The sequence below is a fragment of the Euprymna scolopes genome, chromosome 18 (assembly GCF_053919585.1).
Source record: "Euprymna scolopes isolate OS-2025 chromosome 18, ASM5391958v1, whole genome shotgun sequence".
In the NCBI taxonomy this organism is placed as follows: domain Eukaryota; kingdom Metazoa; phylum Mollusca; class Cephalopoda; order Sepiida; family Sepiolidae; genus Euprymna; species Euprymna scolopes.
In genome coordinates, this window is record NC_136499.1 from 42,477,226 (window position 1) to 42,491,018 (window position 13,793).

The 13,793-nt window shown below is 33.8% G+C and overlaps 1 protein-coding gene and 1 long non-coding RNA gene across 4 annotated transcripts in view; one reads left to right on the plus strand and one right to left on the minus strand.

The window, feature by feature from the left end:
• Positions 1–13,793, plus strand: part of LOC145297590 (uncharacterized) — a 496,342-nt gene that overhangs the window by 388,349 nt on the left and 94,200 nt on the right. For both annotated transcript variants that reach the window (XR_013870278.1, XR_013870277.1), the window contains exon 2: positions 11,665–11,718. This is a non-coding gene — a long non-coding RNA (uncharacterized LOC145297590). The remainder of the gene's footprint in view (positions 1–11,664; positions 11,719–13,793) is intronic.
• LOC145297589 (phospholipid phosphatase-related protein type 5-like) overlaps positions 1–13,793 on the minus strand; it is a 254,821-nt gene that overhangs the window by 78,141 nt on the left and 162,887 nt on the right. The gene's annotated exons all lie outside the window — the stretch shown is intronic.

Below are 13,793 nucleotides of genomic sequence, written 5' to 3' on the forward strand. Positions count from 1 at the left end.
GAAACCACCAGAAAACGCATCAAAGCACAGAAATTAGGAACCTGTGATTTTTGGAAAATCTACAACAGTGTAGTAAATAATGGGCAGTAAACGATTCCCCCACTAACAAACAGTCACAAGGTTGCTTGCACGGCAACTGACAAGGCTAACCTGCTTGCCAGTCGGTTTGCCTCAAACTCCACACTGGATTCGGCACACCACTCCCTCCCTGACTTTCCTTTGCGGACAGACGCCACACTAGACGATTTGAAAATCACCCTTTCTCAGGTACATGATATCATAAAAAACCTAAACACCTCAAAAGCATGTGGACCAGATCTCATCCCGGCTGTGCTATTAAAAAAATGCTCTGCTGAGGTTGCTCCAGTTCTCTCCAAACATTACAATAAATGCCTTAACGAATCTTGCTTTCCCGACTGCTGGAAACCAGTCTTCAAGAATTCTGGTGAAAGAACTGACCCACTAAATTATCACCCCATTAGCCCCCTCCCGCTTTTCACTAAAATATTTGAGTCCTTAATCAAATCCTAGTCCAACACCTAACAGCTGCTAAATTCCTGACCGACAAACAATATGGATTCAGGCAAGCCCATTCAACAGCAGATATCGTAACTGTAGTCTCTGAACGTATATACCGTTCACTGGACAAAACAGAGGAGGGTAGAGCGTTAGCCCTTGATATATCTAAGGCTTTTGACAGGGTATGGCACGATGGTCTTCTAAGGAAAATTAGATCATGTGGTATCACTGGAAGAATACATAATGTAAGAAAATCCTTCTTAAGTAAGAGAAAAATCCAAGTTGTCCTTGGCGATCGTACATCTAAACAATATGATATAAATGCAGGAGTACCTCAGGGGTCTATCCTTGGACATCTATTATTCCTGATATTCATAAATGACCTCCCTGATAAAATTGTTTCTGAGATGGGTATATTTGCCGATGACACCACTCTATAACAGGCATGAGGGGAAAACAAATGAACACATATCTAAGGTAATGGCAGAAACACTAGAGGATGACCTCCAATCTGTAGTGGAATGGGGACAAAAATGGATGGTCACATTCAATGCTGCCAAGACTAAGCTTGTTTCCTTCAATAACTACAAGAAACCTTCTCTACCACCAATAGCAAGGGCCAAGAACACATTGCCTGAAAGTACTTCTTTTAAACTCCTCAGCCTAATGTTTACATGGAACATGAACTGGAATAGATACATTGAGAGCATTGCCAAGGCTGCTGTAAAGAAGGTGGGCTCTCTATACCATGCTAGAAAATTACTTACGCCTGAAAGTATCTTTTACCTCTATAAGGCCACCATTCGCCCATGTATGGAGTACTGTTGTCACATCTGGGCTGGTGCATCTGCTGCTTGTCTCTCACTCCTGGACAGGGTTCAAAAGAGAGTCGCCAACCTGATAGGTCATGAATTGTCATCTAGGCTTCAGCCTCTGTCCATCGACGAAATGTTGCATCTCTCTGCCTGTTCTACAAATACTTTATAGTGAATGCTCTAACGAACTGCAAGCACTTGTACCTCCTCGACGTGACTACCTCCGACAAACCCGACAAGCAGTAGAGATCCCTAGGCGTAAGAAAACCTTTTACTCCAATAGTTTTTTCCCCAGAACTGCAAGTCTTTGGAACTTCCTTCCAGGATTCTGCTTTCCCAACTGTACTGATATGCAGAAGTTCAAGTGCAATGTGAACAAACATCTTTTTACTCATCTCCCTTCATAATGCACCCGCAAATTATGTCCCTGATAGTAGCCCCCAACTTCAAAGTGGTACTGTGCCTTGTTTGGGGTGAAAATTAAATTTAATAAAAAAAAAAAAAAAATCTTAGAAATTAATAGCATTTGTAGCCTCTAATTGTAGGAAAAACAAAAAATTATACACACTTAAAATTTCGAGGATGGAAGGGAGATAATCCTATGTCGATCTTTATTAGAGTTGTCTCCCCTTTGTCAACCAATTTTTTTCTTTCACACATACGAAACCACAGCCATAAAACAGAAACTAACTCCAAGAATACGAAAATATCTATGGAGCCAGTACCTTTTCTTCCTTTTTTCCAGACAACAACCAACATGACTAAAGACAATCGGAGGCCAAACTAACCAGCAAGATGAGAATAATAGTCCAATCAATATAAGTAATATAAACAATCAGCCCTCATCTCAAAACTTTAAAAAATAACGTTGTAAAATGTATAAATGTATACTGGCATATGCATAGAAGAGCACTTTAAGTCGACTTACGCCAGCCAAGTTCCAATTTTTTGTTCAATTTAGCAGCTATTTTTACTAGCTAAATACCAAATTCAATTCGTTCCACAGGTTCAAATCCACTTAATATCAAGTTTAAATTCTGCAATTGAAAAATTGAAGACTGTTCCTCAGACAGGCAAACAGACAAGTTTCGAGTTTCAATTTTTTAAGTGCGATGTTTAGCATTAAATAAAGCTAATACATTTACATACATAAAATAGGAGGGGTCCGAAAGTAATGTCTCCTGTTTTTTTTTTATTCTGTCCGAATGGAACATAAGGAACTGCAAATTGTATTGTTATAATGACTCATGCATTCACGACCTGAAAGTTTAATCTATCTATTGCAGATATTGACAGTGTAAAATTCTTAAGAAAGCAACCCTTGTCATGAACGTGTGTCAGAAGCGGAGATGCATCATTGAATTCCTGGCAAAAGTGCATTGAGAATGGTGGTGACTATGTAGAAAAATAAATTCTGAAGCACATGAAAGGTTACTCATTTTAATGGTACTACTCTGCTCTTTGCAACTCTTCAACTTTTTGAATAAAAAAAATAGGAGGCTTTACTTTTGGAATGACTATTGTAAAAGGGTAAAGTTTTTAATTCCACCGTGTTTGGATTTTACCGTTCTTGGATTCTTACCCTTCACCGGACTATCCATTCATGTGAAATCTTTTATCATTTTTTCTTTTACCTCCTATTCCCCTTACCTCACCATTTTTTTTAACCAAGTAAGATCTGTGACTTACTTATGGTTTCATTAAATACTTCTTCATGCAAAATCCGATCCCGCATTTTGCTAATTCCTGCCCTCTGATGAGAAGGAGAGTATTCATTCGAAACTCCGCGGATTAAGAACTACCCACTTATCTTGTGCTTCCTTTTTAAAGTTAAATATGTTTTTAACTCTTTTTCAAGATGTTTTTTTAACATGTTTTATTAATCATTTGTTCATATATATATATATATATATATATATATATATATATATATATATATATATATATATATTAAAAAGTTTGACTCATGTCCAAGTAATCTACATCTAAAATTTCAAGTGTGTAGACCCAAAATTGCCGGAGGAGTTTGACCTCTTGGCAGCCAAATTTCCGCCCAAAAACTGATTTAAAAACTTGCTGCATGTCTGAATACCCAAATCAAATCAAAAAGTTTGATCCATGTCCAAGTAACCTACATCTAAAATTTCAAGTGTTTAGACCCAAAATTGGTGGAGGAGTTTGGTAGAGTTTTCAAAGGTCAAATCGTTGAACTTTGACCCCTTGACAGCCAAATTTCTGGCCGGAAACCGATTAAAAGAATTTTCTCAAATCTCAATAATCCCTTATGCCATATCCCAAGTGTTTAGACTGAAAATTAACAGAGTAATTTGGTAGGGAAATGTACACACAGACACATACAATTTCACTTTATATATATATATATATATATATATATATATATATATATATATATATATATATATATATATTAGTGGTGGGACGATTAATCGGAATTGGAATCGTTAATCGTAAGAATCGTGTATTTTGGGGAGAATCGAAGTGGCATCGTTAAAAAATACCTTAGATTTACGATTCTTTCATTACGATTCTCTTATATTTTTAAGTTGAACTGTTTGTTTGAAGTGAGATTAATGCTCTCAAAAATTTATGATAAAAACGTCATAGAACCTTTCATAGCATATTTAATATGATATACAAGAATGTTATTAACTACTTTAAAGGTAATCTTTATTTATCCTAATGAGTTTTCTTATTCCGTCACAGACATAGAGGCTATATGTCTGTTTCGAAACTTCGAGGCCCATGATTAGTTATCTGTTTGTACTGTTGTGAAACTTTAGGGGCGGCGAGGTAAAATTGTTTTCATTTGTGAGCAAAGTTTATTTATGTGTAAAACAGCCTAACTACGACAAGGCCATGAAAAAGTTGACGAATACTTAACTCTTAGAGAAAAAAGATTTTACTGTGCTCTCATTATGAGTAAACCATGTTAAAAATCAGTGATGACTAAAAAAAATCAACTGGTGACTAAAAAAAGTAGGGCGCGCTTATCTTTTGCCAAGTTTTTTTTTTTTCACCGACACTCTTCCATTAGTAAAGGAATGAAAAATCTCATTAGTAAATTAAAGATGTCTTATCAACCTTTATATTTTTCTAAAATAAAACAAGCAAAGTCAAATTATTTAAACAATAAAAGGTTTAATAGAACAATATATGTACTTTCTATTTACTGAACGAAAGCTGTTTCAGGAAATATTTCTAAAACTAAAGTGAAACTGATCACGTGGTATCCGTTCGCAAAACTTTGACAGTCGGTCGGTTTTTTTGAAGTATCTGAAAACAAAAACGTTAGAACTACATATTATGCTGACTGACGGTTCCGCTTACGGTCTTTCGAAAACTACAAAAGAAAACAATCATTTTGCTATCTGTTAAATAAATGCAGTAAGTGAATTTAATTCTTTTTTCTTTTAGAAATTTACATTTCATTAAAATATTCTGCGAATGAAGCAATTAAACATTTCTTTTGGAACTTTCTTTGCACAACAAAAACAAAAAAAAAATTTTAAAACTCTATTAAAAAGAAAAAAGTTTAATTTTTTCTTTTTTAATCCTTTGAACCCTAACTTTGCAAACAAATTAGTCGTTCAACTAAAGGACTGTAGGGGCTTGGTCAACATTCACTGATGCTCAGTATCACAGTCGTGATGTGAGCATAGGTAAATGTTTTTCAACCCCTAACAAAAAATAAAAATAAAAAGATTGTCAGAAACAGCATTAAGGCAGAGGCAATTTCAAAAGTTCAATAAATGACTTTTATTTAACAATAGAAATAAACAATTACCAAAAATTTACTATTTTATATAGAAATAAAGAGGTAAGTTAAGACATTAAATGAGAATAAATATTAAAGGACGATAAGTATATAATTATATAATAAAAAAAAATAAATATAGAAATAAATAAATTTATTTAAATTTAAAAAAATAATATTATTATTGTTAAAAATATTTTTTAAAAAGTCAAATAAATAAATAAGAATAATTTGAGACGATTGAATATAAAAAGTTAAGCATTTAATCAAAGAGTTAGTTATTTTTAACTTTCATTTAGAAATAAGAATATTCTAGAAAGTGGAATAAAAATCAGTTAGCGATTGAAGCTGCAAAAAAAGAAAAAAAAGTTCAATTTTAAAGAGTTATCGAAGATAAAAAGAAAATAAAACAAAAGAATGAATATCAAAAGATAAACAAATTCCCCTTGAAATTTGATGTTATTGTATTTTTTATTGAATTAATCATGACTTACTTTTTCTTTATATTTTTTGATATATAAAATAACTCCTGAAATTGATTGTTATTATTCATTTCATGGTGCATGTTTAATTCATGGTTAAAATATTTGTTTTGACTTTTATCTTCAATGAAAGAAATTTTATGAAAAAAATCAAATCGCTTTCGAAATTCCCTTAATTGTATTTCCACTTTTTCGCTGTACCAAATTTTTTCACTAAACAAAAACTTTCGATTATATAATGGTATATTTCAAAACAACAATTCCACGGGAATCAGAATCGGAATCGTACTTGGTATCGGAATCGTTAATCAACATTTTCCTGGAATCGAAATCGGAAAAAATTTAGGAATCCTCCCAACACTAATATATAACTATATATATATATATATATATATATATATATATATATATACAAAATTATTATTACATCATTTTATAATAATTCATACCAAAACCAAGTTTATCAGTTTTCAAAAGTTAGTAAAAATTCAAGTAATTCCTACTATAATAGAACAAATTCTTATCTTCAGAATCTATGATCCGAAATGCAATAAGCTGAAAGTTTGCTAGATAGAGAAATAATCAGAATTAAAACTTAATTCAACCACCAGCAAAAAATAGTTAACAATGGTTGTGAAAAAAATTCAAAGAATCAAAAAACAAGCAAGGTTCAAATAAATTCCAATTGTCCCACCAAATTTCAATTTCTTCTAAAGCCTTAAATTCGAGACATTTTCTAGAATCAAAACTACATAATAGATTTAAATCAACATTAGTATAATTCTGTACATAAGGTTTAGTAGCCTTATATCTTGGTTTTAATATTCGTAAGGAGACATGAAAGTGGTGAAAAATGTTTGAGAAATTAATTTTACTCGTTCTCCGAAAATGTCCCTATAGTGCATAAGTATCCCAAATCCATCAAATTTCTTACAAAAGTCAATGGAAAAGTAATTGGATCATTCTATCGCTCCCAAAAGTACTTGACTCCAGATGCAATCCTCTACCTACGTAAGTATCAGATATAACCTAAAATGGATTACTGTTGCCACATCTGCGAAAACCCCACTCAGAGCACTCATCCTTGTGTTGACAGTGTTCAAAATCAACCCCAATTCTTGTTAAGGATGATTTTTTTTCTGTTTTATTACGGACATTTTCTCACAGAAGAGACGTTCCTAGTCTCTCCCTACTCTATCGATATTTCCATGGAAAGTATTCGACTGAGCTCCAATCTCTGGTTCCTCCTTGTAAAAACATTCACTCGTTTTCTACCATAAAGAAAAATAAACCTTTCCTTGGAATACATTACCACGAGACTGCTTCCCTTCAAATTACAACTTGGTAGTCTTCAAATCTAATATCAACAGTTTCCTGAACCTTTTTTATGGAAATCACTCCAGACAGAGCATGAAGCCATTTGATGTAAGAAACTAATAAAAAATACTATTTCAAGATCAAAAACCAGCCAACGTTAGTTATAAGATAGATTCAGACCCAGAAAACAGCAATTCTTTCGCTTTTGTCAGAAACATTGCTGATTGAATATAAAGACTAAGGTGCAAGATAAGGGAAGCAAGTGTTATGAGACTGTCGAAAAGTAAACCAGAGGTGCACTGTTTACTCTCCTAATTTGAACTCAGCCTTGACAATCATTTCATTACATTAAGTCTTATGCTCGGGTGGTTTTTAGCCTTGATAAGAGGTGAGTGTTTATTATACAAAGAGTGATGGCGGGGTCTCCCAAGGTGAATTATCTGATCTTCATTAAAAATATAGTATACTTATTGGAGATTCAAGTATATGATACTTTTTGGGATGGGCTTAAACTTTTTCTAAAAAAATTCGATAAGTATCTATCTCCCCAACCAAATTAGTATCTTATAATCTAAACAACCAAATTAGTATCTTATAATCTAAAGCGTCCCCACCTCTCCACCACCACCATCCCTTCCCATAAAACGAAAGGAAATAACATAGATCGCCTTTGTATATTTGGTCCTATAGTTATATGGGTGAGGTGTGCGATGTTATGCATAATAAAAACTAAATTCGAATTCTGATGACCTGAGTCAGTACTTGAAAATTCGGTCGTTCCAAGATCACAGTTTCAGAAACACTTACCAAATTTAAGTATGAATTCTGGATCAAATAATCTTTTTTTGTGTGTGCGTGTTATCTTTTGCCAAATATATACAGAGGATTTCTCCCTTTTATCCAAAAAAGAGAGGGGAAAACTGATGGCACACCACAAATAACACTTATCATTACTTGAAAATTAATTACATCAGAACAAAAATAATAAGTGATTAAGAAAAGAGTCGTATGCACACGTGTACAGATGAAAAGAAACTGTCAGTAATATTAAATGCACTGAAAAATTGAAGAGATTAGTTTATAGCTAATGAGGCATCCCGATTGTGAAATACTGATGAAGTATTTTTACAGACTAAAGTGCTCTTCCTCTCTACCATTATGGCACTACCATTTCAAATCCCACTTGTGTCAGATCTTCCTGCCGAGGGATAAACATTGTGTACTTGTATGAATACCAAAAACGTATTTCTTTACAATAAAAAAATAAAAATTGTGAAATTGTATTTTGTTCATATTATTCGGATTCATTAGACCACTATTCTCATCTTGAGTGTTATTTTCACAACGTTTCGGTCGATGGAACTCCCGACCTTCTTCAGGTGTATCTTGTTGAACTTATAAATCTTTCTCTCGAACTGGGGAATTTGGACAGAATTTCAAACGGAATCCTTTATTTTCTTCATGGGGGGTACCATGCTCTCGTTCTGTCGGCCATGCTGGTTAGAGGTCCTAAGTAATTCGCGATTGCATTTTTCTGTCACCCACACTGAGAATTGAACCTTTAAACTTCAGAATATCACTTTTACAATTAATTTTTCCAAGTAATCTAACCACTGCCACGGGTCCGAGTTCAACAAGATACACCTGAAGAAGGTGGGAGACACATTGACTAAAACATTGTGAAAATGACACTCAAGATAAGAACAGTAGTCCGAAAAATCACAAATAAGAATAATCATCTAAAAAAATCAGAGACCTTGTTTTTTATGTGTTTGTTTTTTTTTATGAATACAGTTAATTATTCCTGCTGCCCTAACCACAACCATAAATTAACCAATATTAATCTATATATCAACAAAAATCCTGTAACCATTTTCATGTGTCCATGTGTGTGTTTTTATTGTCTTTTCTTGCTTCATACAGCATTGTTTTTTTTAATTTACTATTAATTGAATTTTTTTTTTTAGTAAAAATGCAATAGAATTAACATAAAACACAATTTAAAAAATACAATTTAAAAAGAATCACTTAATAGTGAAATTGAGTATACAATAATGTATTTCAATTTCTTAATAAACGAGTCAGCCATTTTAATCTTTTGTTAATAGTTGAAAAAAAAAATATTTCATTATTTTATGGCCCTTCGAAATTTGAAAGAAATTTGGGAGCATTTAATTTCTTGTTTGAAAATTCTTATTAAATTATAATGCATTAAAAGATTAAAAGTTTTGGAAGCCATTTACAATCAGCAAGCTTATAGATATTAAAATTACATTTCCTTAATTAAAAAAAAATCTAACATGCGGCCGCAGCCGAGATTGAACTCACTACGCAAGTTTGTAGTGTAATTCAAATTTTGTCCGTAGCTGAATACTTGATGCTTCGCTAGGGCTGTCAAGAGTATTTCTTGACGCCATCACTAGATGGGTTGCCTACCATGGCTTAAGAGAGTCCCATTTACCCCCGAGAGAAAGATAGATTGCGCCAGTTTCCCAACCTGGTATTTTATCTCATGGTACATATAGCCTTCCCAAATATTTGCCCATCTGATACTGGTCAGGCTCAACGTTGCTTAATTTCGGTGATCCGGCGAGAACCGGTGTATCAACATGATTGTGCACTACACATTAATAGAATTTATGATAGTCTTATTACAATTTAGTTCATCTCAGAAATTGTAAAAAAGTATATTTGAAAAAAAAAAGTTTTATTCCTATTGATATATATATTATTTCTAATCTTTTTATTTAATGAACTAGCTGACTCGACCTGGCGTTATCCAATCTTATCTTACGGCAGTCCATAAAAACCTGCCTTGGAGTATTTTACAAATCTATTATTTGTAATTATTTAAATTTTGTTGTTTGTTTTTTTTTTTTTTCATGTGTACGCTTGTAACCAAAAATAATCCTGAAATCCTTTTGTAACAGAAAAAAAGGAAAGGAAAAACTCCATAGATGAAATCCATTTAATCCTGCGTTAGTCACCGGGGTGTTCCAAACATGGTTAGTCCTATGGGGTATTTATACACCCCAATACAAAAATGTTTATAGTGTTATTATGTAAAATACGGTTTGCTGGTTCAGGATATATCCACAGTTCCTGTTGAACAGTTTGAATCATTTGTATCTTGTTGATATTAATACAAAATAATGCAATAAAATAAATTATAAAACTAAGGAAAAATTTTTAAAATCTTGGATTTAGATCATATTTATATTAAAATACCATAGGACACACCTGTTCATGTAATTTATCTATGATATTATCTATTTGGTGTTTCATGTGTGCACTTGTAACTAAAAATAATGATAACAATTCTGAAATCCTTTTATAACTGAAAAAAAAAATGAAAAAAATACATTGAGGAAATCCATTTAAATCGAAAATAATGCAAAAAGAATATATATATTGTTACAATATTTTTTACTATAACGGGGTAGATATTTATTTGCTGTCCACCGCAGCAAAATGTGGCACAAGGCCGGAACAGGCAAGCTCCCCTAAAAAAGGGGCACTCTTGCCTCAACAAAAATTGCCTGGACACCCATGTCGGCATTCCCTGGTAGGGGCGCCTCAGGCGACAAGCAATAAACTTGCCCCACTGGAAAGCTCGATCGCAAGGCCTGGGACAGGTGTTGGACCAGTTCCTGGCCCCTCACCTGTCGGGCTGAGTGTCAAGAACGGATCATTGATGAGTACTTCTACCCTGTCTCCCTGCAGCCGAAGCCACTAGGAGACCATCCCATCATAGTAAGACAGTCAGGAGATTCTATTTATAAACGATGCTGCTAGGAACTGACGAATCGAATTAATTCACGTCCTGCTACCAACCAATCAGAAACCAGAATTGCTCCATAAATATTAAACCTTTCTGTAGCAATTTCGCATATGTTTTCTTCTTCGTGTCAACACGGGAAGAATCTTTTGCTCTGTGGATTCCAACTCAAGAATTGTCTATTGCAAACCAGTCACCTCCCAGAACTTGTGTAGAACAATGAACCATCGGAAACTGTTCTGAAACTAAACATGGCTTACACTTCTAGATATATAAAATGGCATATTCAAAACAAAAAAAAAACACCAACAGAATCATGGACCACACTGGGTTTTTTTTTCTTGGGCTTGGGAGTCATCACTTATCAAGGCCCGAAGGCCTCTCAAGGATAAGGGTTAATGAATGTAAGGTGGTAGTGTAGTAATCGTTAATGGTGTAGATTGGGTAGAATTTGATTATTTATGGGGACGGTTCAACAAAAACTTGTTTACATTGGACTTGAAGGTTACCATGTTGTATTCAATCGGGAAGCAGGCAAGTGGAAACTTTGTTCATGGAATCTGTGTTTAGATTTAGACACAGACAGAGAGTGGAGGAAATCATATATAGTGGTTGTAGCTAGTCGAGTGTTTTTGTGAAAGTTTGGCAAGAGGAGACCATAAATTAGAGTTCAGTTGCGCGCTTGCTATGAAAATAGCAATAGAGTAGATATAGGCTCGTGACGTCTCTTCTGTAGGAAAGAGGTTGTAGAGTAGAGAAAAGGTTTTGAGGCCCATTTTGAACTCTATCAAGGCAGGATAGAGTACGCCGAGCAGCTCTTACCCAGATGTGGCAACAGTATTCCATTTTAAGACGTATGTGGTTCTTATACAGATAGAGGATTGCATTGGCAATGAGATACCTACAGGAGCAGTAGTGTGATTCAACCATTTTTTCAGCTATCTTGGCAACAGATTTGATGTATGTGTTCCATTTCAGATCAGGAGCGAAGGCCAGTCCCAGAAGATTATCAAGACATGAAGCTTCCCTAAGGTGAGAGCCATTCATTTCAATCAGGGTTTGATGGGGGGGGGGGTCAGCAGAGCGATTATGATAAAAGGAAAGAAGCTTGGTTTTGGATGCATTAAGATTAACCAGCCACACAATATTAGTTTGCACTATATGAACTTGTTTATTTTAAACCTGTATATTTATTCAAGTTGTTGTTTTTCAATAAGAACAGACAAAAAATTCTAATATTCAACAGCCAACATCAGTTACTTATTTACTAGTTACTTTTACTAGTGCCAGGGATACTTAAAAACGTTTGGAACAAAAAAATAAAGAAAACGGCCACACGTTGTACATGTATGTATCATGCGCTATTGCTAAAAAAGATATCATCGTTTTAGTAATACATGTTCAAATTCCGCTACAGTAGAGTCTGATGCATTGGTGAGAGAATCGACTACCTGGATCAAATCACACACATATATGAAAGAAAGAAAATAGCTGCTTTCAAAGCAAGAAATTACCGTAAAACAATCTTGCATTCAGCATAGTTCATGCAAGACTGATTTCCCTTTCTGCAAATTTTAGTTCCCCATGAGAAGATTCTCAAATTCAACAACAAAAAAGGTCGAATGTTACATAGTCCAAAGCGCTGTGAGAATAACATCCAAGATGAATTCAGTAGGCCGAATAAAACAAATCTTGCCCTCAAAAAATAATTAATTGATTTTTATTAAAAGAAAACTCAATTTGATCTAAAATCAAACAAGTCTGACATTAAATTTTTATTCGTTTTATTTCATATTTCCTATTTTTTATTTTTTATTTCACATTGTTCTTTTTACAAGAGTAGAAAGTTGCAATTAGATTTGATTTTTATTTCTAAACTATGCTGCATTTTATTTCCAAAATATTAATTCTGTTCCAAATAGAAGTCACTCTTCATTGATGAATAAGACTTATGGTTTTAAAGATAAGTTCATTTGAAAATAATTAAAGTATTTTCCTGAAACAATTAAATCCAATTATATTTTACTGTTCTTAACAGAGTTCTGTTACCACATCTTGGCAGGAGTTGCTACATCTGGGCAGGAGCTGCTCTGAGAACCCTAACCTACCGTAAAAGAGTTCAAAACCGGTTTCAAAACCTAGTAGGTGACACCTTTTCTCTTCCCTGCTCCCTCTTTCTCACACGTTTCGAGCCTGTCTCCATCTTATCGCTATTTTCATGGCAAGTTTTCGTCTGAGTTTCAATCTTTGGTCCTCCCTGTCAAAGTTTCAGAAAAAAACTCATCTACCTACAACCACTATCAATAATTTCCCTCACTATATGTGCCTAAATCTAAATGCAAATTCCATGAACAAAGCTTCTTTCTTAGAACTGACCGCCCGTGGAACTCTGTTCTGCTGGTCTGCTTTCCAGTTGACTATAATATGGTTGTCTTCAAGTCCAATGTAAACAAGTTCTTGTTGAGCTGTCCTCTTAAATAATCAAATTATACTCTGTTGTTACCACTAACGATTACTACGCTGTTGTCTTAGTGACCACCTTATAGTCATTAACCCTAATCCTCGAGTGGCCTTCAACCCTTAAAAGGAGGGGACTCCCTTGTAAAAAAAAAAAAAAAAAAATGCTGCAATGATCCACCAAAAGAACTGGCAAACCAGAAACAAATATTGATTTTCTAGAAAGAATGTTATCGATGGCAAAAATCGAGAGAAACTTACTTTACTGTATATATTAGATAGACCTTAAATATCAAATTTATTACGTCAACAAATGTATTTTTCATGACTGAAAAAGAATTCATGCTACCTCTCTCCATCTCTCTCTCTCTCTTTCTCTCTCTCTCTCTCTCTCTCACACACACACATACATATTTGCTGCTATTCCTCAAAAATAGTTTCAACTGACCCAACAGGTTATCCATTGTTTGTTGCAAATTGGATTAAATTTGATCGAAAACCTAATCATAAAATAACAAAAACGCAGTCAAAACATAAATTCAAATATTGAAGAAGAGTTTTTAATGCTATTTTTTTTTTTCAGAAAGGTCAAAGTTTAAGAATTTTTATAAAAATATCATATCCATATCATATCAGCATTCAAAGCAACA